At 53.7% G+C, this 24,892-nt stretch overlaps 1 long non-coding RNA gene across 1 annotated transcript; it reads left to right on the plus strand.

The window, feature by feature from the left end:
- The first annotated feature begins 1,121 nt into the window (after positions 1-1,121).
- Positions 1,122-22,182, plus strand: LOC137299712 (uncharacterized). The gene is made up of 3 exons (XR_010957963.1): positions 1,122-1,295; positions 12,089-12,238; positions 22,074-22,182. It is a non-coding gene; the product is annotated as an uncharacterized lncRNA (long non-coding RNA).
- Positions 22,183-24,892: the final 2,710 nt, after the last annotated feature.

The raw sequence follows: 24,892 nt of genomic DNA on the forward strand, positions 1-24,892 counted from the left end.
CGGAAGTGCCGTCTTTCGAATGAGATGTTAAACCAAGGCCCCATCTGCCCTCTGTAAAAGATCCCATGGCACTATCTCAAAGAAGAGCAGGAAAGTTCTCCCCGGTGTCCTGGCCAATATTAATCCCTCAACCAACATCAATAAAAAAAAACAAATGATCTGGTCATTATCACATTGTTGTTTGTGGGATCTTGCTGTGCACAAATTGGCTGCCGCGTTTCCTACATTACAACAGTGACTACACTTCAAAAGTACTTTGTTGGCTGTTCATTCTAGATCATAACGACTTGCTGCATAAAAAAAAGTTTCCTCATCACTCCCTTGGTTCTTTTGCCAATTACCTTAAATCTGTGTCCTCTGGTTACCGACCCTTCTGCCACTGGAAACAGTTTCTCCTTATTTACTCTGTCAAAACCCTTCATGATTTTGAACATCTCTATCAAATCTCCCCTTAACCTTCTCTGTTCTAAGGAGAACAATCCCAGCTTCTCCAGTCTCTCCACATAACTGAAGTCCCTCATCCCTGGTACCATTCTGGTAAATCTCCTCTGCACCCTCTCTAAGGCCTGGCAGTATTCAAACTGAAAATCCCAGCTGCAGGGAGTGGAGACCCTAGCTCTTTAATGTTAACAGTCATACATTTTCAACGACTGGGAGTTTAAACCCAATCTGAATACAATAAATGGTCACACTGCCCGGCCACGTGGCCCATTATTTTTCAGTCTAAGTGTCAGCGGTTTAAATGCAGGAAAATGGTGATTGTGTGATGTGCACGGGCAGGCCTAGGATAACGACCTTCTTGCTGTTTTCAACAAGGAATTGACTGAGCAGCGCAAAAGGCCCCAGGAAAATAGGGAGTGGCGTAATTAACGGCCTCGGTCACTTCATAATTTCCTCTTTCCTTTGCCGTTCTAGGGTCCCTACTCCGTTGATGCACCACAAGTTCCCAGGAAAATCTGGGCTGCTATCTTCCTTAGTCCAAGGATTAAGAGGAGCTGGAGGACAGGAGCTGAGCGGCAAAAGAAAATGGTTTTCAGATACAGATCAGTTTTTTCCCACCCAATGAGGTGATGAAACAGTTAATTTTTTGGAACTCTGTAAAAACTGGGAGTTGCCACTTCCTGGTGTGCGTCACGTCTGAACAAAACTACACCCAGCAGGTGAACAAAGTCAAACAAGCTGTTTCCGTGTGATAGACAGCAGGAAAAGCATCGGGACCCATTTACACAGAGTTACCGAAACACATCCAACCCTGTGTGTACAGGAGAGGTGGATCTTGGCTCGGGAGCTCAGAGGTTAGTGGCTATCATTGTGGAGATATTCTCCAGGCAATTTCCAATGTTTGACTGAAATGAAAGTGAGTCGACTTAATACTTCTATTTAAACAAGGAAGACACCTCTGCTGAGGTGGCTATAGGCCCATTGGCCAGTGTTAAAGATGGGTTAAAATAATGGAAACTATCGTAAACACCTGTACACTAACTAGAGACAGAGTCCTGCCCAACAAAACTTCTCAGATAGTGGCTGGTGGAACTCCCGAGGAATCGTCTGTTTGGACTTTCAAAAAAGCTTTTGGAAAGATTCCGCGTGAAAAACTCCAAATTAAATGAAACCCTGCAGGGATGGAAGCCGTGGGCAAAACATGGGACTGGATAAAGAGGAAGATGTGAAGGGTGTAAGGTGTTGAGTGGAGTCACTCTGCGATGTGTTGTGTTGAATGGAGTCCTGCAAAGCTCGAGATTCAGACTCTTATTTCTAATCTACGGGATATCAAAACCAATGAAGGAACCCTTTAACCCTGTGAGTGCTGGAGCTCAGTTCTCCCACGGGCAATGAGACTTCTGAAAGGGCAGTGATGGAGCTCCCCTCGGGCTGTGATAGCTGAGACTCCCCGCCATCGCTCCGATTGTGGGGCTGGAGCTTCCTGAGCTGGTCAGTGAGGTGTGTCGATGTACTTACACTCTGCTCATGCCTGGAGCTCACTAATGCACAGGACCAGTGGGTATGAATTACCAGGCTTGCTTCATCCATTCCTCCCTCCCTCATGGAGAAACTAATGAGATTAAAGATAGACAAATCTCCAGGACCCAATGGTTTCCACCCCGGGGGAAGTAAAGAAGCAGATGAGGAAATTGCCAATGTCACATTTAAGAAGAGTGGGAGAGAGAGAAACCAGGAAATGATCAGCCTATTAGTCTAATGTCAGTTCTGGGGAAGTTACTAGAATCTATTATTAGGGACAGAGTGACTGAGCATTTGGACAAATATGAGCTGATTAGAGAGAGCCAGCATGGATTTGTAAAGGGTGAGTCATGTCTAATTAACATAGTTGAATTTTTGAAGAGGTGACTAATGTGGTGGATAAGGGAGTTATGGATGAGTTATGGAGTTAAGAATCTATGGATGTTATTTATATGGACTTCCAGAAGGCTTTCGATAAGGTTCCACATAAGAGACTGTTAACAAAAATGAGAGTGCATGGAATTGGAGGCAATCTATTAGCTCGGATAGGGAATTGGTTGGGAGGTAGGGAATTGGAACGAGCGACCACAACATGGTTGAATTCCATATCCAATTAGAGGGTGAGAAGGTTGATTCTCAAACAAGCGTACTGAGCTTGAATAAAGGAGACTATGATGGTATGAGAGCGGAATTGATTAAAGTGGACTGGGAAAATAGATTAAAGGGTAAGACGGTACATGAGCAGTGGTGTTCATTTAGGGAGTTATTTTACAACTTTCAAAATAAATATATTCCACTGAGGAAAAAAGGGTGTAAAAGAAATGACAGCCACCCGTGGCTAAGTAAAGAAATCAAGGATAGTATCCGACTAAAAACAAGGACATATAAGGTAGCCAAACTTAGTGGGAGGATAGAAGATTGGGAATTCTTCAAAAGACAGCAAAAAGTAACTAAAGGATTGATTAAGAAAGGGAAGTTAGATTATGAAAAGAAATTAGCAAAAAATATAAAAACAGATAGCAAGAGTTTCTATAGTTATATAAAAAGAAAAAGGGTGGCTAAGGCAAACGTAGGTCCCTTAGAGGATGAGACCGGGAAATTAATGGTGGGAAACATGGAGATGGCAAAAATGCTGAACAAATATTTTGTTTCAGTCTTTACAGTAGAGGACACTAAGAATATCCCAACACTGGACAAACAGGGGACTCTCGGGGGGGGGGGAGGAGCTAAATACGATTAAAATCACTCAGGAGATGGTACTCAGTAAAATAATGGGACTCAAGGCGGATAAATCCCCTGGACCTGATGGCTTCCATCCTAGGGTCTTGAGGGAAGTGGCAGTAGGGATTGTGGATGCTTTGGTGATAGTTTTCCAAAATTCCCTGGACTCAGGAGAGGTCCCGGCAGATTGGAAAACTGCTAATGTAACACCGTTATTTAAAAAGGGTAGTAGGCAGAAGGCTGGAAATTATAGGCCAGTTAGCTTAACATCTGTGGTGGGTAAAATTTTGGAGTCTATTATTAAGGAGACAGTAACGGAACATTTAGATAAGCATAATTTAATAGGACAAAGTCAGCATGGCTTTATGAAGGGGAAGTCATGTCTGACAAATTTGCTTGAGTTCTTCGAGGATATAACGTATAGGGTGGATAAAGGGGAACCAGTGGACGTAGTGTATTTAGACTTCCAGAAGGCATTCGACAAGGTGCCACATAAAAGATTATTACTTAAGATAAAAAATCACGGGATTGGGGGTAATATTCTGGCATGGGTGGAGGATTGGTTATCGAACAGGAAGCAGAGAGTTGGGATAAATGGTTCATTTTCGGACTGGCAACCAGTAACCAGTGGTGTTCCACAGGGGTCGGTGCTGGGTCCCCAACTCTTTACAATCTATATTAACGATTTGGAGGAGGGGACCGAGTGCAACATATCAAAATTTGCAGATGATACAAAGATGGGAGGGAAAGTAGAGAGTGAGGAGGACATAAAAAACCTGCAAGGGGATATAGACAGGCTGGGTGAGTGGGCGGAGATTTGGCAGATGCAATATAATATTGGAAAATGTGAGGTTATGCACTTTGGCAGGAAAAATCAGAGAGCAAGTTATTTTCTTAATGGCGAGAGACTGGAAAGTACTGCAGTACAAAGGGATCTGGGGGTCCTAGTGCAAGAAAATCAAAAAGTTGGTATGCAGGTGATCAAGAAAGCCAACGGAATGTTGGCTTTTATTGCTAGGGGGATAGAATATAAAAACAGGGAGGTATTGCTGCAGTTATATAAGGTATTGGTGAGACCGCACCTGGAATACTGCATACAGTTTTGGTCTCCATACTTAAGAAAAGACATACTTGCTCTCGAGGCAGTACAAAGAAGGTTCACTCGGTTAATCCCGGGGCTGAGGGGGCGGACATATGAGGAGAGGTTGAGTAGATTGGGACTCCACTCATTGGAGTTCAGAAGAATGAGAGGCGATCTTATTGAAACATATAAGATTGTGAAGGGTCTTGATCGGGTGGATGCAGTAAGGATGTTCCCAAAGATGGGTGAAACTAGAACTAGGGGGCATAATCTTAGAATAAGGGGCTCCTCTTTCAAAACTGAGATGAGGAGAAACTTCTTCACTCAGAGGGTGGTAGGTCTGTGGAATTTGCTGCCCCAGGAAGCTGTGGAAGCTACATCACTAGATAAATTTAAAACAGAAATAGACAGTTTCCTAGAAGTAAAGGGAATTAGGGGTTATGGGGAGCGGGCAGGAAATTGGACATGAAGCTGAGTTCGGATCGGTCAATGCCCTGTGGGTGGCGGAGAGGGCCCAGGGGCTATGTGGCCAGGTCCTGCTCCGACTTCTTGTGTTCTTTAGATTTGTGGTTGGGATCAGATCAGCCATGATCTTATTGAATGGCGGAGCAGGCTCGAGGGGCCGATTGGCCTACTCCTGCTCCAATTTCTTATGTTCTTATATTCTTATGTAGGAGACAGAGAGTAGGGATAATGGGAATGTACTCACATTGGCAGGATGTGAGTACATCCCCATTATCCCCAGTCCAGGGATCTGGACTGGGGCCACAGCTTTTCACTGTATTTATAAATGACTTGATGAAAGGAATAGAGAGCTGTCTATCTAAGTTTACTGACGACACTAAGTTCGGTGCCACAGTAAATAGTGTAGATGGGAGCAGAAAGTTGCAAAGGGACATTGATAGATTCAGTGAGTGGGCAAAACTGGGGCAGATGGAGTTCAATGTGGGGAAGTGTGAGGTCATCCACTTTGGACCTAAGAACGACAGATCAGAGTATTTTCTAAATGGTGAGAAGCTCGGAACTGTGGAGGAGCAGAGAGATTTAGGGGTCCGAGTACAGAAATCACAGGTACAAAAAAAATAATTTAAAAGTCTAATGGAATGTTGGCCTTTATCTCAAGGGCTGAAATACAAAAGGGAGGAAGTGATGTTACAGTCGTACAGAGCTCTGGTTAGACCCCATCTGGAGACTGAATTCAGTTCTGGGCACCGCACCTCAGGAAGGATATATTGGCCTGGGAGGGGGTGCAGCGCAGATTCACCAGAATGATACCGGGGCTAAAAGGGTTAAATTATGAGGACAGGTTCCATAGACTAGGCTTGTGTTCCCTTGAATATAAAAGATTAAGGGCTGATCTAATTGAGGAGTTTAAGATGATTAAAGGACTTCATAGGTAAGATAGAGAGAAATGTTTCGTCTGGTGGGAGAGTCCAGAGCAAGGGGGCATAACCTTAAAATTAGAGCCAGGTCATTCGGGGGTGATGTCAGGAAACACTTCTTCACACAAAAGGGAGTGGGAATCTGGAACTCTGTCCCCCCCAAAAAGCTGTTGAGACTGGGGGTCAATTGAAATGTCAAAACTGAGAGATACGGAATAAAGGTGGGGAGATGGAGTTAAGATACAGATCAGCCATGATCTAATTGAATGGCGGAACAGGCTCGAGGGGCTGAATGGCCTCCTCCTGTTCCTATGAACGGTGCGGACTATACTTCTCACTCTCTTAGTGATGACCTCTCACCATTGACCCCCCAACCAGAGGAAATAGTCTTTTTCCATTCACTCTATTAAAACTCTTCATAATTTTAAAAACCTTTATTAAATCTTCTTTTAATCTTCTCTGCTCCAGTGGAAACAGTCCTAGTATCTCAAGACTCTTCTCATAACTAGAGTTTTCCATCTCTGGCCTCATCCTGTGAATCTACGCTGTACACACACACTACCCTAACTATAGCCTTGGCTTAGTGGTAGCACTCACTTCTGAGTCAGGTCGTCGTGGGTTCGAGCCCCACTCCAGAGACTTGAACACATAATTTGGGCTGACACTTCAGTGCGGTACTGAGGGAGCACTGCACTGACTTTCGGATGAGACGTTAAACTGAGGCTCTGTCTGCCCTCTCAGGTGGATGTGAAAGATTCCCTTGCACTATTAGAAAAAGAGCTGGGGAGTTCTCCCTGGTGTCCTGGCCAATAATTATACAACAACTACCATAACCAAAACAGATTATCTGGTCATTATCACATTGCTATTTGTGGGATCTTGCTGTGCACAAATTGGCTGTTGCGTTTCCTACATTATAACAGTGACTACACTTCAAAAGTACTTCATTAGTTGTAAAGCACTTTGGAACATCCTGAGGTTGTGAAAGGCGCTATATAAATGCAAATTCTTCTTTACATACACTCGCACTGTCTGTTCATCCACACCCTTTAGTGTTTTTCCCCTGAGTCCATATCCTGCTCTTTGTTTTGAGATGTGCTCCCTATGCCCAAGTATTAAAGCATCAATTATATAAAACAGAGAACAAAAATGGACCCAGCACTGACCCCTGGGATACATCACTTCCAATCCTTCTCCAATCATGTTTCAGGATCTTTGACCATTTTACCATGGAAAGGGTCTTGGGGGTCACCATTAACCAGAAACTCAACTGGACCAGCCATATAAATACTGTGGCTACAAGAGCAGGTCAGAGGCTGGGTATTCTGCGGCGAGTGACTCACCTCCTGACTCCCCAAAGCCTTTCCACCATCCACAAGGCACAAGTCAGGAGTGTGATGGAATACTCTCCACTTGCCTGGATGAGTGGAGCTCCAACAACACTCAAGAAGCTCGACACCATCCAGGACAAAGCAGCCCGCTTGATTGGCACCCCATCCACCACCCTAAACATTCACTCCCTTCACCACCGGCGTACTGTGGCTGCAGTGTGTACCATCCACAGGATGCACTGCAGCAACTCACCAAGGCTTCTTCGACAGCACCTCCCAAACCCGCGACCTCTACCACCTAGAAGGACAAGGGCAGCAGGCACATGGGAACAACACCACCTGCACGTTCCCCTCCAAGTCACACACCATCCCGACTTGGAAATATATCGCCGTTCCTTCATCGTCGCTGGGTCAAAATCCTGGAACTCCCTTCCTAACAGCACTGTGGGAGAACCGTCACCACACGGACTGCAGCGGTTCAAGAAGGCGGCTCACCACCACCTTCTCGAGGGCAATTAGGGATGGGCAATAAATGCTGGCCTTGCCAGCGATGCCCACATCCCATGAATGAATAAAAAAAAAAGTATAATTTCATAGAATCGTGGATTGGTACAGCACAGGAGGAGGCCATTTGGCCCATTGTGCCTGTGCTGGTTCTTTGAAAGAGCTATCCAATTAGTACCAACCCCTGCTCTTTCCCCATAGCCCTACAAAATTTTCCCCTTCAAGTATGTATCTGATTCCTTTTTGAAAACTACGATTAAATCTGCTTCCACCGCCCTTTCAGGCAGTCGCCTCTGGATCCTTTCCCAATTACCTTAAATCTGTGTCCTCTGGTTACTGACCCTTCTGCCACTGGAAACAGTTTCTCCTTATTTACTCTATCAAAACGCTTCATGATTTTGAACATCTCTATCAAATCTCCCCCTAAACGTCTTTGTTCTAAGGAGAACAACCCCAGTTTCTCCAGTCTCTCCACATAACTGAAGTCCCTCATCCCTGGTACCATTCTAGTAAATCTCTTATAGAATCATAGAAAATTTACGGCACAGAAGGAGGCCATTCAGCCTGTCGTGTCCGTGCCGGCTGAGAAACGAGCCACCCGGCCTAATCCCACATTTGGTCCGTAGCCCTGCAGGTCACGGCTCTTCAGGTGCACATCCAGGTATTTTTTAAATGAGTTGAGGGTTTACATAAGAACATAAGAACATAAGAAATTGGAGCAGGAGTAGGCCAATCGGCCCCTTGAGCCTGCTCCGCCATTCAATAAGATCATGGCTGATCTGATCCCAACCACAAATCTAAAGAACACAAGAAGTCGGAGCAGGACCCGGCCACACAGCCCCTGGGCCCTCTCCGCCACCCACAGGGCATTGACCGATCCGAACTCAGCTTCATGTCCAATTTCCTGCCCGCTCCCCATAACCCCTAATTCCCTTTACTTCTAGAAAACTGTCTATTTCTGTTTTAAATTTATCTAATGATGTAGCTTCCACAGCTTCCTGGGGCAGCAAATTCCACAGACCTACCACCCTCTGAGTGAAGAAGTTTCTCCTCATCTCAGTTTTGAAAGAGCAGCCCCTTATTCTAAGATTATGCCCCCTAGTTCTAGTTTCACCCATCTTTGGGAACATCCTTACTGCATCCACCCGATCAAGCCCCTTCACAATCTTATATGTTTCAATAAGATCGCCTCTCATTCTTCTGAACTCCAATGAGTGGAGTCCCAATCTACTCAACCTCTCCTCATATGTCCGCCCCCTCATCCCCGGGATTAACCAAGTGATCCTTCTTTGTACTGCCTCGAGAGCAAGTATGTCTTTTCTTAAGTATGGAGACCAAAACTGTATGTAGTGTTCCAGGTGCGGTCTCACCAATACCTTATATAACTGCAGCAATACCTCCCTGTTTTTATATTCTATCCCCCTAGCAATAAAAGCCAACATTCCGTTGGCTTTCTTGATCACCTGCTGCACCTGCATACCAACTTTTTGATTTTCTTGCACTAGGACCCCCAGATCCCTTTGTACTGCAGTACTTTCCAGTCTCTCGCCATTAAGAAAATAACTTGCTCTCTGATTTTTCCTGCCAAAGTGCATAACCTCACATTTTCCAATATTATATTGCATCTGCCAAATCTCCGCCCACTCACCCAGCCTGTCTATATCCCCTTGCAGGTTTTTTATGTCCTCCTCACTCTCTACTTTCCCTCCCATCTTTGTATCATCTGCAAATTTTGATATGTTGCACTCGGTCCCCTCCTCCAAATCGTTAATATAGATTGTAAAGAGTTGGGGACCCAGCACCGACCCCTGTGGAACACCACTGGTTACTGGTTGCCAGTCCGAAAATGAACCATTTATCCCAACTCTCTGCTTCCTGTTCGATAACCAATCCTCCACCCATGCCAGAATATTACCCCCAATCCCGTGATTTTTTATCTTAAGTAATAATCTTTTATGTGGCACCTTGTCGAATGCCTTCTGGAAGTCTAAATACACTACGTCCACTGGTTCCCCTTTATCCACCCTGTACGTTATATCCTCAAAGAACTCAAGCAAATTTGTCAGACATGACTTCCCCTTCATAAAGCAATGCTGACTTTGTCCTATTAAATTATGCTTATCTAAATGTTCCGTTACTGTCTCCTTAATAATAGACTCCAAAATTTTACCCACCACAGATGTTAAGCTAACTGGCCTATAATTTCCAGCCTTCTGCCTACTACCCTTTTTAAATAACGGTGTTACATTAGCAGTTTTCCAATCTGCCGGGACCTCTCCTGAGTCCAGGGAATTTTGGAAAACTATCACCAAAGCATCCACAATCCCTACTGCCACTTCCCTCAAGACCCTAGGATGGAAGCCATCAGGTCCAGGGGATTTATCCGCTTTGAGTCCCATTATTTTACTGAGTACCATCTCCTGAGTGATTTTAATCGTATTTAGCTCCTCCCCCCGTAGAGTCCCCTGTTTGTCCAGTGTTGGGATATTCTTAGTGTCCTCTACTGTAAAGACTGAAACAAAATATTTGTTCAGCATTTTTGCCATCTCCATGTTTCCCACCATTAATTTCCCGGTCTCATCCTCTAAGGGACCTACGTTTGCCTTAGCCACCCTTTTTCTTTTTATATAACTATAGAAACTCTTGCTATCTGTTTTTATATTTTTTGCTAATTTCTTTTCATAATCTAACTTCCCTTTCTTAATCAATCCTTTAGTTACTTTTTGCTGTCTTTTGAAGAATTCCCAATCTTCTATCCTCCCACTAAGTTTGGCTACCTTATATGTCCTTGTTTTTAGTCGGATACTATCCTTGATTTCTTTACTTAGCCACGGATGGCTGTCATTTCTTTTGCACCCTTTTTTCCTCAGTGGAATATATTTATTTTGAAAGTTGTAAAATAACTCCCTAAATGAACACCACTGCTCATGTACCGTCTTACCCTTTAATCTATTTTCCCAGTCCACTTTAATCAATTCCGCTCTCATACCATCATAGTCTCCTTTATTCAAGCTCAGTACGCTTGTTTGAGAATCAACCTTCTCACCCTCTAATTGGATATGGAATTCAACCATGTTGTGGTCGCTCGTTCCAAGGTTTCTGCCTCTCCCACCCTCTCAGGCAGTGAGTTCCAGACCCCACCACCCTCTGGGTGAAAAAAATGTTCCTAATTTCTGCTCTAATCTCTTCTGCACCTCTCTAAGACCTTGACATCCTTCCTAAAGTTTGGTGCCCAGAATTGGCAACAACACTCCAGTTGGGGCCTAACCAGTGTTTATAAAAGTTTAGCATAACCCCGAGAACTCCTGGGCTGCACATCTGTAATTTCCCAAGATGCACTTCCTGATAGTTGTGCCCCCCCCCCCACTGGGAACGCCAGTCTCCGGTCCATCTCTCTGTGTCCACTTTCTTCATAGAGACTGTGGACAGTGTGTCTGCCAACCTGTAAAAGGCTGTAGACATGGGCAGGGTTGATAATGTGACTGAGCCTTGAACTGCTGACTCTGTGTACAAGTGGGCTGACCACGATGGATAGAGTACGGTTCGCCCCCTTGTGTCATGTGCTGGCCCTCTGGCCACATCCGTCCTGAATTGTTGGGAGTGCCAGGACCACATTATCAGATGTCAGTGGCCAGTGAAGGACTATTGACTGCCTGTAGTGCACTGGGCACTGTCCTGGCATGGGGAAGAGGTCAACTGGATTTGGAGCAGCTGGGGCAAGGGACACAGGGTATCCTGTTTCAAGCCTCTGTGCCCATCTTTTCAGGGAGTGGGCGCCCAATGCAATTCAACGTATGGATGCCCACCATGGTAATTACTGTCCTCTAGAGAGTGGGTACAGTGTGTGCACTAAACCCATTAGAGGCTATGCAGCTAATGGTGCCTGAAATGTTATCACCTTAGGCCTGTTCAGTCCCCTTGATGCACGTAGCCCGTGTAGATTGCACAGGGCCTGTTCAGTGCCTCACGATGAACGCAGCCTGTGTAGACTGCACAGGGCCTGTTCAGTGAATGTATGCAAAGTTCATGAAGGTCCGATTTGCAAAGCAAATGAGACCTGCTCCCAGTGAAGTGTCTGGAGTGCTTGAGGCCTGCACTGATCCATCGGCATCAGTTATAAGGATGGCAACTGGGGGGTTTGGAGTTTATTTTCCCTGGGGGTGGCCCTGATGGTGCAGCTACTGAAAGGCCGAGGCCTCAAAGGGCCAATGTGCTGCTGATGCACCGTCCTTCTCTGCCCCCCAGGAAGCAATGGTATATTCTACCCAGGAAGCAATGGTATATTTTACGTGCTAGCAGCCCTTTATAAGCTGCTGGACCCGGGAATCTTGCTCCCATCCCTACATGCCTTTGTGCATTACCATTGCAAGATGTGCTGGGATCGCCAGTAAAATGTGATCTGACCTCACACTGAGCACAGTGCCCAAGGACAGTGAGCCCCAGGGCTCTGCACCAGGACCATGTTATCACTGACTGTCTGTCTCTAGTGTTGGTTACACAGACATGGGAGCGATGAAACTTGCAGTAACGGTCATACAGACACGGGGGGTCCACTTGTACCAATGATGGTCCCTCACACATTCGCCTGTGTCATTGTGATCTGACAGGAGCAGTAAATCCAAAGCTGATTCGATGGACCCCCCGAAGGTCGCCATGGCTCAGAGAGCTGCCATCAGCTGGTTCGCAGCGTCTCAAGCCTCAAAGATCATGAGGGATGGCACGGTCCCAAATTGGTTTCATGGCATCATCTCTAGGAGGTGAGTCTCTCCGGAATCTTTCTCTGGGATCTCGGGGGCAACAACTGGAAAGGGGGAAACTGGCATGGGTTCAGGAAGTGAGAGTCACGCTCGGCATTTTCCAAAGATACGATGGCCATGGCAGGTGATGCCATGAGCTGGGAGATTACTGAGAGCAACTGGGCGGATTTCACACAGGAGGTTAATGGCAAGGGGAATAAGGTGAAATATCTGAGAGAGTACTGCTGGGCTGGGCTGAAGGGTGGGGTGGAGGGGTCAGAGTGCAGCCATGAAAGGGACGTTTTTCAGCCTGGAAGGTGTGCGGAGCGTGGCTTCCCGGGAGGTGTTCTCAGCCCCTGATATAACGTAAGGGTGGACGTGGACGGGGGCATCAGACGGCAGGCCTCAGATTCTGAACAATAACAAATCGTGAGAAACAATGGAAACAAATCCAGGAGGATGGGGCGGACTGACGGGGGGAGGGGAGAGGGACTGACCCGGGGGGTGGGGGGGGAGAGGGACTGATGGGGGGGGTGGGGGGAGAGGGACTGACCGGGTCGGGGGAGGGAGAGGGACTGACCCTGGGGGGGGTGGGAGAGGGACAGACGGGGGGAGAGGGACTGATGGGGGGGCGGGGGGGAGAGGGACTGACGGGGGGGGGGGGGTGCGGGGGGGGGGGGGAGAGGGACTGACTGGGAGGAGAGGGACTGATGGGGGGGGTGGGGGGGAGAGGGACTGACTGGGGGGAGAGGGACTGACCGGGGGGGTGGGGGGGAGGGACTGACGTGGGGGGGTCGGGGGGGAGAGGGACTGACGGGGGGGGGGGGGGGGGGGGGGAGAGGGACTGACTGGGAGGAGAGGGACTGACGGGGGTGGGGGGGGGGTGGGGGGAAGAGGGACTGACCGGGGGGGGGGGGGGGGGGGGTTGGGGGGAGAGGGACCGACGGGGGGGGGGGGTGGGGGGGAGAGGGACTGACTGGGGGGGAGAGGGACTGACGGGGGGGGGGGGGGGGGCGGGGGGAGAGAGGGACTGACGGGGGGGGGGGGGGCGCGGGGGGGGAGAGGGACTGACGGGGGGGGTGGGGGGGGAGAGGGACTGACGGGGGGGGGGGGGGGGGCGGGGGGAGAGAGGGACTGACGGGGGAGGGATGGGGGTGGGGGGGGAGGGGAGGGATGACGGGGGGGGCGTGGGGGAGAGGGACTGACTGGGGGGGGCGGGGGGGAGAGGGACTGACCGGGGGGAGAGGGACTGACGGGGGGGGGACGGGGTGGGGGAGAGGGACTGAAGGGGGGGGCGGGGGGACTGCAAACATTAGCCCAGTGTATGGCTGCAGTAAGAAAGCGAATGAGGTGCTGAGCTGATAAATCACCAGCCAACTGAGGTGATATGGGTGTTGGGTAAGGTTCTGCCCATCGCTGGCCACCATTGGTGAGAGGGAGATTCGAGCCATTGAGAGGGTGTTGGGGCTCAGGAGTCAGCTGGTCCTCAGAAGCGTACGGCACAAAGGAGGCCATTCAGCCCATTGTGCCTGTGCCGGCTCTTTGACTCTCCAATTAGTCCCACTCACCTGCTCTTTCCCCAGACCCTGTAAATTCTTCCTTCTGGAGACTTGGGGGGTAATTTTAACCCCCAAGAATGGGTGGGTTGGGGGCGATTGGGAGGTGAAAATAGTTGTTTTTTTGGGTCACAACCGCAACATTTTTGGACTTTGCGTTCCCAGTGGGAAGCCTGGACTTTTACCGCTCACATTAAATGAAGCCGGGTTGCGGTCGCGACCCAAAAAACAACTATTTCCAACTCCCACTCCCCCCCCAAACACACCCGTTCTTGGGGATTAAAATCACCCCTTTGGTCTCGGGAACCTCAGAATGAGCAAACACTCTGAAAATTGAGCTCATCCTTGTTTGAAAAGAGCAACTGCCGAGATGACCTTATAGATGGTTCCAAAAACAGGATGAGGATTGGATAATGTTCACGCTGAACATGGCTAGAAGTAAAACTTAAGGAATCAGGAGTAACAAGGGAATTCAGAGAGAAGGATTCCACGTAGGTGGCATTAAACATGGGTCCAGTTACCAGGGAGAACATTAATGTAAACAGCGGGCAGGGTGCCAGCCGAGGCTCAGTGGTATCACTCTTCCCTCTGAGTCAGAAGGTCATGGGTTCAAACCCCACCCCAGAGATTGATCATATAATCCAGGCTGACATTGCAGAGCAGTACAGAGTGAGTGCTCCACTGACGGAGGGGCCGTCTTTCAGACGAGTTGTTAAACTCAGGCCCCATCTGCCCCCTCAGCTGGATGTGAAAGATTCCATAAAAGCTGGGGAGTTCTCCCCAGTGTCCTGGTCAATATTTATCCCTCAACCAACACCTAAAACAGATTATCTTATCATCATCACATTGCTGTGCACAAATTGGCTGCTGCGTTTCCTACATTACAACAGGGACCACACTGTAATACTCTAATACACCCAATGCTCCGATCTACCCGGCCCCGTAATGCTCCGATCTACCCGGCCCCGTAATGCTCCGATCTACCCGGCCCCGTAATGCTCCGATCTACCCGGCCCCGTAATGCTCCGATCTACCCGGCCCCGTAATGCTCCGATCTACCCGGCCCCGTAATGCTCCGATCTACCCGGCCCCGTAATGCTCCGATCTACCCGGCCCCGTAATGCTCCGATCTACCCGGCCCCGTAATGCTCCGATCTACCCGGCCCCGTAATGCTCCGATCTACCCGGCCCCGTAATGCTCCGGTCTACCCGGCCCCGTAATGCTCCGGTCTACCCGGCCCCGTAATGCTCCGGTCTACCCGGCCCCGTAATGCTCCGGTCTACCCGGCCCCGTAATGCTCCGGTCTACCCGGCCCCGTAATGCTCCGGTCTACCCGGCCCCGTAATGCTCCGGTCTACCCGGCCCCGTAATGCTCCGGTCTACCCGGCCCCGTAATGCTCCGGTCTACCCGGCCCCGTAATGCTCCGGTCTACCCGGCCCCGTAATGCTCCGGTCTACCCGGCCCCGTAATGCTCCGGTCTACCCGGCCCCGTAATGCTCCGGTCTACCCGGCCCCGTAATGCTCCGGTCTACCCGGCCCCGTAATGCTCCGGTCTACCCGGCCCCGTAATGCTCCGGTCTACCCGGCCCCGTAATGCTCCGGTCTACCCGGCCCCGTAATGCTCCGGTCTACCCGGCCCCGTAATGCTCCGGTCTACCCGGCCCCGTAATGCTCCGGTCTACCCGGCCCCGTAATGCTCCGGTCTACCCGGCCCCGTAATGCTCCGGTCTACCCGGCCCCGTAATGCTCCGGTCTACCCGGCCCCGTAATGCTCCGGTCTACCCGGCCCCGTAATGCTCCGGTCTACCCGGCCCCGTAATGCTCCGGTCTACCCGGCCCCGTAATGCTCCGGTCTACCCGGCCCCGTAATGCTCCGGTCTACCCGGCCCCGTAATGCTCCGGTCTACCCGGCCCCGTAATGCTCCGGTCTACCCGGCCCCGTAATGCTCCGGTCTACCCGGCCCCGTAATGCTCCGGTCTACCCGGCCCCGTAATGCTCCGGTCTACCCGGCCCCGTAATGCTCCGGTCTACCCGGCCCCGTAATGCTCCGGTCTACCCGGCCCCGTAATGCTCCGGTCTACCCGGCCCCGTAATGCTCCGGTCTACCCGGCCCCGTAATGCTCCGGTCTACCCGGCCCCGTAATGCTCCGGTCTACCCGGCCCCGTAATGCTCCGGTCTACCCGGCCCCGTAATGCTCCGGTCTACCCGGCCCCGTAATGCTCCGGTCTACCCGGCCCCGTAATGCTCCGGTCTACCCGGCCCCGTAATGCTCCGGTCTACCCGGCCCCGTAATGCTCCGGTCTACCCGGCCCCGTAATGCTCCGGTCTACCCGGCCCCGTAATGCTCCGGTCTACCCGGCCCCGTAATGCTCCGGTCTACCCGGCCCCGTAATGCTCCGGTCTACCCGGCCCCGTAATGCTCCGGTCTACCCGGCCCCGTAATGCTCCGGTCTACCCGGCCCCGTAATGCTCCGGTCTACCCGGCCCCGTAATGCTCCGGTCTACCCGGCCCCGTAATGCTCCGGTCTACCCGGCCCCGTAATGCTCCGGTCTACCCGGCCCCGTAATGCTCCGGTCTACCCGGCCCCGTAATGCTCCGGTCTACCCGGCCCCGTAATGCTCCGGTCTACCCGGCCCCGTAATGCTCCGGTCTACCCGGCCCCGTAATGCTCCGGTCTACCCGGCCCCGTAATGCTCCGGTCTACCCGGCCCCGTAATGCTCCGGTCTACCCGGCCCCGTAATGCTCCGGTCTACCCGGCCCCGTAATGCTCCGGTCTACCCGGCCCCGTAATGCTCCGGTCTACCCGGCCCCGTAATGCTCCGGTCTACCCGGCCCCGTAATGCTCCGGTCTACCCGGCCCCGTAATGCTCCGGTCTACCCGGCCCCGTAATGCTCCGGTCTACCCGGCCCCGTAATGCTCCGGTCTACCCGGCCCCGTAATGCTCCGGTCTACCCGGCCCCGTAATGCTCCGGTCTACCCGGCCCCGTAATGCTCCGGTCTACCCGGCCCCGTAATGCTCCGGTCTACCCGGCCCCGTAATGCTCCGGTCTACCCGGCCCCGTAATGCTCCGGTCTACCCGGCCCCGTAATGCTCCGGTCTACCCGGCCCCGTAATGCTCCGGTCTACCCGGCCCCGTAATGCTCCGGTCTACCCGGCCCCGTAATGCTCCGGTCTACCCGGCCCCGTAATGCTCCGGTCTACCCGGCCCCGTAATGCTCCGGTCTACCCGGCCCCGTAATGCTCCGGTCTACCCGGCCCCGTAATGCTCCGGTCTACCCGGCCCCGTAATGCTCCGGTCTACCCGGCCCCGTAATGCTCCGGTCTACCCGGCCCCGTAATGCTCCGGTCTACCCGGCCCCGTAATGCTCCGGTCTACCCGGCCCCGTAATGCTCCGGTCTACCCGGCCCCGTAATGCTCCGGTCTACCCGGCCCCGTAATGCTCCGGTCTACCCGGCCCCGTAATGCTCCGGTCTACCCGGCCCCGTAATGCTCCGGTCTACCCGGCCCCGTAATGCTCCGGTCTACCCGGCCCCGTAATGCTCCGGTCTACCCGGCCCCGTAATGCTCCGGTCTACCCGGCCCCGTAATGCTCCGGTCTACCCGGCCCCGTAATGCTCCGGTCTACCCGGCCCCGTAATGCTCCGGTCTACCCGGCCCCGTAATGCTCCGGTCTACCCGGCCCCGTAATGCTCCGGTCTACCCGGCCCCGTAATGCTCCGGTCTACCCGGCCCCGTAATGCTCCGGTCTACCCGGCCCCGTAATGCTCCGGTCTACCCGGCCCCGTAATGCTCCGGTCTACCCGGCCCCGTAATGCTCCGGTCTACCCGGCCCCGTAATGCTCCGGTCTACCCGGCCCCGTAATGCTCCGGTCTACCCGGCCCCGTAATGCTCCGGTCTACCCGGCCCCGTAATGCTCCGGTCTACCCGGCCCCGTAATGCTCCGGTCTACCCGGCCCCGTAATGCTCCGGTCTACCCGGCCCCGTAATGCTCCGGTCTACCCGGCCCCGTAATGCTCCGGTCTACCCGGCCCCGTAATGCTCCGGTCTACCCGGCCCCGTAATGCTCCGGTCTACCCGGCCCCGTAATGCTCCGGTCTACCCGGCCCCGTAATGCTCCGGTCTACCCGGCCCCGTAATGCTCCGGTCTACCCGGCCCCGTAATGCTCCGGTCTACCCGGCCCCGTAATGCTCCGGTCTACCCGGCCCCGTAATGCTCCGGTCTACCCGGCCCCGTAATGCTCCGGTCTACCCGGCCCCGTAATGCTCCGGTCTACCCGGCCCCGTAATGCTCCGGTCTACCCGGCCCCGTAATGCTCCGGTCTACCCGGCCCCGTAATGCTCCGGTCTACCCGGCCCCGTAATGCTCCGGTCTACCCGGCCCCGTAATGCTCCGGTCTACCCGGCCCCGTAATGCTCCGGTCTACCCGGCCCCGTAATGCTCCGGTCTACCCGGCCCCGTAATGCTCCGGTCTACCCGGCCCCGTAATGCTCCGGTCTACCCGGCCCCGTAATGCTCCGGTCTACCCGGCCCCGTAATGCTCCGGTCTACCCGGCCCCGTAATGCTCCGGTCTACCCGGCCCCGTAATGCTCCGGTCTACCCGGCCCCGTAATGCTCCGGTCTACCCGGCCCCGTAATGCTCCGGTCTACCCGGCCCCGTAATGCTCCGGTCTACCCGGCCCCGTAATGCTCCGGTCTACCCGGCCCCGTAATGCTCCGGTCTACCCGGCCCCGTAATGCTCCGGTCTACCCGGCCCCGTAATGCTCCGGTCTACCCGGCCCCGTAATGCTCCGGTCTACCCGGCCCCGTAATGCTCCGGTCTACCCGGCCCCGTAATGCTCCGGTCTACCCGGCCCCGTAATGCTCCGGTCTACCCGGCCCCGTAATGCTCCGGTCTACCCGGCCCCGTAATGCTCCGGTCTACCCGGCCCCGTAATGCTCCGGTCTACCCGGCCCCGTAATGCTCCGGTCTACCCGGCCCCGTAATGCTCCGGTCTACCCGGCCCCGTAATGCTCCGGTCTACCCGGCCCCGTAATGCTCCGGTCTACCCGGCCCCGTAATGCTCCGGTCTACCCGGCCCCGTAATGCTCCGGTCTACCCGGCCCCGTAATGCTCCGGTCTACCCGGCCCCGTAATGCTCCGGTCTACCCGGCCCCGTAATGCTCCGGTCTACCCGGCCCCGTAATGCTCCGGTCTACCCGGCCCCGTAATGCTCCGGTCTACCCGGCCCCGTAATGCTCCGGTCTACCCGGCCCCGTAATGCTCCGGTCTACCCGGCCCCGTAATGCTCCGGTCTACCCGGCCCCGTAATGCTCCGGTCTACCCGGCCCCGTAATGCTCCGGTCTACCCGGCCCCGTAATGCTCCGGTCTACCCGGCCCCGTAATGCTCCGGTCTACCCGGCCCCGTAATGCTCCGGTCTACCCGGCCCCGTAATGCTCCGGTCTACCCGGCCCCGTAATGCTCCGGTCTACCCGGCCCCGTAATGCTCCGGTCTACCCGGCCCCGTAATGCTCCGGTCTACCCGGCCCCGTAATGCTCCGGTCTACCCGGCCCCGTAATGCTCCGGTCTACCCGGCCCCGTAATGCTCCGGTCTACCCGGCCCCGTAATGCTCCGGTCTACCCGGCCCCGTAATGCTCCGGTCTACCCGGCCCCGTAATGCTCCGGTCTACCCGGCCCCGTAATGCTCCGGTCTACCCGGCCCCGTAATGCTCCGGTCTACCCGGCCCCGTAATGCTCCGGTCTACCCGGCCCCGTAATGCTCCGGTCTACCCGGCCCCGTAATGCTCCGGTCTACCCGGCCCCGTAATGCTCCGGTCTACCCGGCCCCGTAATGCTCCGGTCTACCCGGCCCCGTAATGCTCCGGTCTACCCGGCCCCGTAATGCTCCGGTCTACCCGGCCCCGTAATGCTCCGGTCTACCCGGCCCCGTAATGCTCCGGTCTACCCGGCCCCGTAATGCTCCGGTCTACCCGGCCCCGTAATGCTCCGGTCTACCCGGCCCCGTAATGCTCCGGTCTACCCGGCCCCGTAATGCTCCGGTCTACCCGGCCCCGTAATGCTCCGGTCTACCCGGCCCCGTAATGCTCCGGTCTACCCGGCCCCGTAATGCTCCGGTCTACCCGGCCCCGTAATGCTCCGGTCTACCCGGCCCCGTAATGCTCCGGTCTACCCGGCCCCGTAATGCTCCGGTCTACCCGGCCCCGTAATGCTCCGGTCTACCCGGCCCCGTAATGCTCCGGTCTACCCGGCCCCGTAATGCTCCGGTCTACCCGGCCCCGTAATGCTCCGGTCTACCCGGCCCCGTAATGCTCCGGTCTACCCGGCCCCGTAATGCTCCGGTCTACCCGGCCCCGTAATGCTCCGGTCTACCCGGCCCCGTAATGCTCCGGTCTACCCGGCCCCGTAATGCTCCGGTCTACCCGGCCCCGTAATGCTCCGGTCTACCCGGCCCCGTAATGCTCCGGTCTACCCGGCCCCGTAATGCTCCGGTCTACCCGGCCCCGTAATGCTCCGGTCTACCCGGCCCCGTAATGCTCCGGTCTACCCGGCCCCGTAATGCTCCGGTCTACCCGGCCCCGTAATGCTCCGGTCTACCCGGCCCCGTAATGCTCCGGTCTACCCGGCCCCGTAATGCTCCGGTCTACCCGGCCCCGTAATGCTCCGGTCTACCCGGCCCCGTAATGCTCCGGTCTACCCGGCCCCGTAATGCTCCGGTCTACCCGGCCCCGTAATGCTCCGGTCTACCCGGCCCCGTAATGCTCCGGTCTACCCGGCCCCGTAATGCTCCGGTCTACCCGGCCCCGTAATGCTCCGGTCTACCCGGCCCCGTAATGCTCCGGTCTACCCGGCCCCGTAATGCTCCGGTCTACCCGGCCCCGTAATGCTCCGGTCTACCCGGCCCCGTAATGCTCCGGTCTACCCGGCCCCGTAATGCTCCGGTCTACCCGGCCCCGTAATGCTCCGGTCTACCCGGCCCCGTAATGCTCCGGTCTACCCGGCCCCGTAATGCTCCGGTCTACCCGGCCCCGTAATGCTCCGGTCTACCCGGCCCCGTAATGCTCCGGGCTACCCGGCCCCGTAATGCTCCGGGCTACCCGGCCCCGTAATGCTCCGGGCTACCCGGCCCCGTAATGCTCCGGGCTACCCGGCCCCGTAATGCTCCGGGCTACCCGGCCCCGTAATGCTCCGGGCTACCCGGCCCCGTAATGCTCCGGGCTACCCGGCCCCGTAATGCTCCGGGCTACCCGGCCCCGTAATGCTCCGGGCTACCCGGCCCCGTAATGCTCCGGGCTACCCGGCCCCGTAATGCTCCGGGCTACCCGGCCCCGTAATGCTCCGGGCTACCCGGCCCCGTAATGCTCCGGGCTACCCGGCCCCGTAATGCTCCGGGCTACCCGGCCCCGTAATGCTCCGGGCTACCCGGCCCCGTAATGCTCCGGGCTACCCGGCCCCGTAATGCTCCGGGCTACCCGGCCCCGTAATGCTCCGGGCTACCCGGCCCCGCAATGCTCCGGGCTACCCGGCCCCGCAATGCTCCGGGCTACCCGGCCCCGCAATGCTCCGGGCTACCCGGCCCCGCAATGCTCCGGGCTACCCGGCCCCGCAATGCTCCGGGCTACCCGGCCCCGCAATGCTCCGGGCTACCCGGCCCCGCAATGCTCCGGGCTACCCGGCCCCGCAATGCTCCGGGCTACCCGGCCCCGCAATGCTCCGGGCTACCCGGCCCCGCAATGCTCCGGGCTACCCGGCCCCGCAATGCTCCGGGCTACCCGGCCCCGCAATGCTCCGGGCTACCCGGCCCCGCAATGCTCCGGGCTACCCGGCCCCGCAATGCTCCGGGCTACCCGGCCCCGCAATGCTCCGGGCTACCCGGCCCCGCAATGCTCCGGGCTACCCGGCCCCGCAATGCTCCGGGCTACCCGGCCCCGCAATGCTCCGGGCTACCCGGCCCCGCAATGCTCCGGGCTACCCGGCCCCGCAATGCTCCGGGCTACCCGGCCCCGCAATGCTCCGGGCTACCCGGCCCCGCAATGCTCCGGGCTACCCGGCCCCGCAATGCTCCGTGCTACCCGCTGTAGGTTCAATAGACGGCCAAGGTTTGCAAACAGTCTGGTTCAGTCTGAGCAGGGATGGGAATGGAGTCAATGACAGAGTGTGTGGTGGGCCTCAAGACGTTGGCTTTGAACTTCCCAATGGAAATGGCGGCTAATCCAGGACTGGATGTGGGACAAGCAGAGTCTAAATGTCCGTCACTAATATTAACCCTGCGTTCCTTCCTATGACAGAGATGCTGAAGAGATGCTGAAGAATAAGTCTCTGGGCTGTTTCCTTATTCGAATTGGTGAGAGTCGGATTGGATTTAGCTTGTCCGACAGGTCAGTAAGGGCGGAGGGTACAAAACAACAAAGCGGAGAGCTCTCACTGAGTAACATAGCTAACGAGACAGTCATCTTGTTATAGCCACAAATACAGCTGGTGATTGGACAGGCTCCTCATCCTTAGCTCTTCATTTTTGCTGCCTTATAAATAATCATCAAAAGAGTCACAGATCAGCGTGGGATTTGATTCATTATTAAAACTGAACATGATCAGGATATAAACAGTTGAAAGTGAATGTGTTGAGAGTAACCTCTCACCGAGGAGGGAGTGAGACAGAGAGAGGGCCCTTCAGCCCTTCGAGCCTGCTCCGCCATTCAGTGAGATCATGGCTGATCTGTATCTTAACTCCATTTGCTCACTTTGCTTCTGTGTCCCTTAATAACCTTACCTAAAATCGATCAATCTCAGTGTTGAAATTTTCAATTGACCCCCAGCCTCAGCAGCTTTCTGGGGGAGAGAGTTCCAGATTTCCACTCCCCTTTGTGTGAAGAAGTGCTCCCTGACATCACCTCTGAACGGCCTGGCTCTAATCTTGTTCTGGACTCCCCCACCAGAGGAAATAGTTTCTCTCTCTCTACCCTATCAAATCCATTAATCATAGAGTCATAGAGTTATACAGCATGGATAGAGGCCCTTCGGCCCATCGTGTCCGCGCCGGCCATCAAGCCCTGTCTACTCTAATCCCATATTCCAGCATTTGGTCCGTAGCCTTGTATGCTATGGCATTTCAAGTGCTCATCCAAATGCTTCTTGAATGTTGTGAGGGTTCCTGCCTCCACAACCCTCTCAGGCAGTGAGTTCCAGACTCCAACCACCCTCTGGGTGAAAAAGTTCTTTCTCAAATCCCCTCTAAACCTCCCGCCTTTTACCTTGAATCTATGTCCCCTTGTTATAGAACCCTCAACGAAGGGAAAAAGCTCCTTAGTATCCATCCTATCTGTGCCCCTCATAATTTTGTACACCTCAATCATGTCCCCCCTCAGCCTCCTCTGCTCCAAGGAAAACAAACCCAATCTTCCCAGTCTCTCTTCATAGCTGAAGCGCTCCAGCCCTGGTAACATCCTGGTGAATCTCCTCTGCACCCTCTCCAAAGCGATCACATCCTTCCTGTAGTGTGGCGACCAGAACTGCACACAGTACTCCAGCTGTGGCCTAACCAGTGTTTTATACAGCTCCATCATAACCTCCTTGCTCTTAGATTCTATGCCTCGGCTAATCATCTTAAACATCTCAATTAGTTTACCCCTTAATCTTCTATACTCGAGGGAGTACAAGCCCAGTCTGTGCAACCTGACCTCATAATTTAACCCTTTTAGCCCCGGTATCATTCTGGTGAATCTGCGCTGCACCCCCTCCCAGGCCAATATATCCTTCCTGAGGTGCGGTGCCCAGAACTGAATTCATTCTCCAGATGAGGTCTAACCAGAGCTCTGTACGGCTGTAACATCACTTCCTCCCCTTTGTATTCCAGCCCTTGAGATAAAGGCCAACATTCCATTGACCTTTTTAATTATTTTTTGTACCTGTCCACTAGTGTTTAGTGATTTCTGTACTCGGACCCCTAAATCTCTCTGCTCCTCCACAGTTCCGAGCTTCTCACCATTTAGAAAATACTCTGATCTGTCGTTCTTGGGTCCAAAGTGGATGACCTCACACTTCCCCACATTGAACTCCATCTGCCCCAGTTTTGCCCACTCACTGAATCTATCAATGTCCCTTTGCAACTTTCTGCTCCCATCTACACTATTTACTGAGGCACCGAACTTAGTGTCGTCAGTAAACTTAGATAGACAGCTCTCTATTCCTTCATTCAAGTCATTTATAAATATAGCGAAAAGCTGTGGCCCCAGTCCAGATCCCTGGGGGACACCACTAGTCACATCCTGCCAATGTCACATTCCCATTATCCCTACTCTCTGTCTCCTACCTCCCAACCAATTCCCTATCCGAGCTAATAGGAGTGAGTGAGTAAATGAACATGCATCATGCAGATAAGTTTGGTTGGAAGTTTGATTTCAGATCCTGATGCAGCAATAGTTCCAGTTTGTTGTTCCGGTTAAATAGTTTGCAAATGATTGTTAAAATCTGCAGTCTCAGCAGGATGGACGTTTGTGTGAGGATCTGGAAGTGTTTTACATGTGACCTCAGTCAAGGTGTATGGGGGTGATTGGAAACTTTGTGATGTTTGTACTTTGCCCATCTAATTTCTGTAGAAACGTGCTGGGTAGCCTTACCATTTTGCCCACTGCATTCACCCCCTGTGCCACCTCCTCCCACGCAGGCTCTCCGGGGGATGACAGATCATTTCAGTGCCAAACGGGCAAACTATTATTTGTCCAATTCATGAAGGAGCAGCTCCACAGCTGAACGGAGCACTGTTCCATTCTGGAGTGGCTACAACGATTTCCTGCCTCCTGGGCTTATCCCCATGGTGGCAATCTGGCCGCTGAGTCAAAAGGTCATGGGTTCAAGTCCCACTCCAGATACTCGAGCCCATAATCTCAGCAGACACTCTGGTGCAGTACTGAGGGGGTGCTGCACTGTCGGAGACACCAACTTTCAGACGAGACGTTAAACCGAGGCCCCTTCTGCCCTCTCAGACGGATGAAAAAGATCCCATGGCACTATTCGAAGAAGAGCAGGGGAGTAACCTGAGAATGTGAAATGCTTCATGTAAATACAAGTTTGTTATTTTTTTTTATCTGGAGAATGAAGTCAGCTTATC

This window comes from Heptranchias perlo, chromosome 29 (genome assembly GCF_035084215.1).
Source record: "Heptranchias perlo isolate sHepPer1 chromosome 29, sHepPer1.hap1, whole genome shotgun sequence".
In the NCBI taxonomy this organism is placed as follows: domain Eukaryota; kingdom Metazoa; phylum Chordata; class Chondrichthyes; order Hexanchiformes; family Hexanchidae; genus Heptranchias; species Heptranchias perlo.